Source organism: Vitis riparia, chromosome 13, assembly GCF_004353265.1.
Source record: "Vitis riparia cultivar Riparia Gloire de Montpellier isolate 1030 chromosome 13, EGFV_Vit.rip_1.0, whole genome shotgun sequence".
Classification (NCBI taxonomy): Eukaryota; Viridiplantae; Streptophyta; class Magnoliopsida; order Vitales; family Vitaceae; genus Vitis; species Vitis riparia.
In genome coordinates this window covers 20,209,252-20,212,006 of record NC_048443.1, presented here as the reverse complement: position 1 = coordinate 20,212,006, position 2,755 = coordinate 20,209,252, and positions in this window count along the sequence as shown.

Here is a 2,755-nt window from a genome sequence, read left to right as displayed (position 1 = left end):
ATCAATTAGCCACTTGGTTGACGATACCTTAACATGCTCAATTGAATAAGTAATTTTCTCTTTGATTGACTCAATCCATTAGTTGAAGTAAAATTAATTAGATAATTGTTGATTGCAACAATCATGCCTTCCATAATGCCTTTTGTTGGAGCTAGTCTAGAAAACCAATAAATAGAGTTGTAGTCGAGGCCTTTCAATAATCCTATCTCAAAGCTTCTCTCTTCTCTTCTTTTCTCCTTTTGTGAGACCTTGAGAGATCTCTTTTAGTTCTACCCTAGAGTGATTCTACTCCTTTGTACCATTCTTCTTGAGTCATTAGAGGAACAATGCATCTAGATCTTTCATCTTTGCTTTGTTGAGGAATGAACCTCTACAAGCAATATTGGATTTTGAGAACCACTATTTTAAGGATAATGCCCTATCATGTCTTAATTAACTAAATTTTGATAAGTTGTCTAACTTTCATTTTCAGATTTTTTTTTTTTTTTTTTTTTTTACTTGTAATCCTACCTCTCTCCCTCTGTATATTTCTAAAAACCTTAATTTAGTTCTAATATGGAGATAGCACTAATTCACACCAAACTTGATATCTCAAAAATTGATCCTTTCAAGAGGGTTTTTTTTTTCTCCTTCCAACCATAGATATTCTGAATATAGGACATGTTTTGACTAAACCCAAACCAAAAAATAATTAAAAAATGTACTTACATGGGAAAATGGTAATAACTAAGTTTCCCATAAACTTTTAATTACTTTGTCAAATCAATTATTTGATTTGTGTTGCTTTATTAAGCATGTTAAAGAAATTTAGGATAATATGAACAAGAAATACATCTTAGAAAATGTCGAGCTTCGAAAATATGTCATAAATTTTTTACAAATTTTAAAATGGTTGAGAATAGAGATGAATCATCTCAAATCCATAACTAAAATATGTTAATCAGTTACTTAGCCAATGAAGATAATTGGCTTCCTAAACTGTTTGTGGCTAGGTTCATAACTTAAATAACTTAGATTCAATATACGACCAAATTGAATCTTAAGACTAATATTGCATCCATAACTTAGATTTTTTACTTTGTGAAATAGATTTCTAAAACCATTAAGTGAATGAGATTAATTAACGGTTAAAAGTTTGACTTTTTAACTCTTCCTACTCTTATACCCTTCTTTTAAGAATGATAACGATAGAAAAAACCAAGATAACTAATTATCAAGAGTTACCAAGAATCATTACTATCAGAAAATAATCTTCCATATCATTCCCTAGTAAACCTCACACGGATAGGTGATGGTTAATTTTGATTTTCAATTTTATACAATCAAAGCTTACATCCATTTTTGTAGATTTGACCATTAGATTCGTTAATAGTATAATCAAATTATAGTAACTAGTAATCAAGGTCTTCCCAAGAATCACCATTATCTTGATAAGAATTCTTCGTAATTTATCTAGGGTGATCTCAAATAAAGGATTTATTCGCATAAATTAAGTCTTAAAAACATAACTTTACTATGTTCTTTATACTCTTCTTTGAATTCTTCACTTTCAAGTTAACATCTTTGGATCAATCAAGTTAGCCAAACATGGTGAAGGATTTCTCCTCGCAACCCATGTTTGCTTGCCAAGAAAATAAAATAGAAAAATTGAAAAAGAAATATAAAAGAAATGAAAAGAGAACCTAAAACTTTATTAAGAATTTCAAGAAGAGGGATCAATTTCTCTCTCTTTGTGCTTTTTTTCTAAATCAAGAACTCCCTAGAAAACCTAAAATTTGATTTTTTTTTTATTTTTTTATTTTACAATTTTCACAAAAACCCAAAATTTGGCATGTTCCTATTGGCCTCTTATTTTACAAATACTTGCCTAGAAAATAATAATAAAATCATGATTTCTAATTGTGTGGGATCCACTTAGAGTGGATAAAGTGCCTAGGATGCAATTCCAAATATCGAGGAAATGAAACATCAAAGTTTCAATGTGTGATTTCAAAATTAGGGTCATTTCAAAATGGATTTTAAAATCATAAGTTGAATTTCGAAATGATTTCAAAATGATCTTTTAGCTATGTGTAGTTATTTTCAAATGACCATAACTTCTTTATTTTAACTCTAATTTGCACACCATTTGAATGTTAGACTCCTAAATTCTTAAGTTTCAAAATAATATGTGGCTTACCCTAAAAAGATCATGGGAAGTACTTCAAAAATCACATAAAATTCAAGGTATGTATTGTTGTTGGGTTTGAGTTCTAAATTTCATTTTAAGCTTGATTGCATTTTATTCCAACCACCATCCTCATGGTTGCTTGTCGTCTATCTCACTCCATAACATTCATTTCTAGTATTTCATTCCTATGATTCATTCATTTCAACTTTTCTTAGACTCTTCATGGTTTACAACTTTTGAGTCTCTCAGTTATGCATATTTAACCATTTTTACTTCCTTGGTTGAGAATGATTTTTGCATTTAGCATTCTTTTCATCTCATAAAACTTGTAATTAGGCTCAAAATAAATGTTAGATCCACAACTAGGGTTTGAGTTAAGTTGGATGACTTGAGTTTTTTATATTGTATAAATCATATCATATATGTGCCATTGAAGTCTATATTTTCGCTCCAAGTAGTAGTTTTATCAACCTATCAAGATTACTTTTTCAATTATTAAGTTATAGACCTACCTGTTATGTGATCAACTAACATACTTTAGCTCATAAAGAGCATGTTAAATTCCACTAAATAAATTGTTATGGT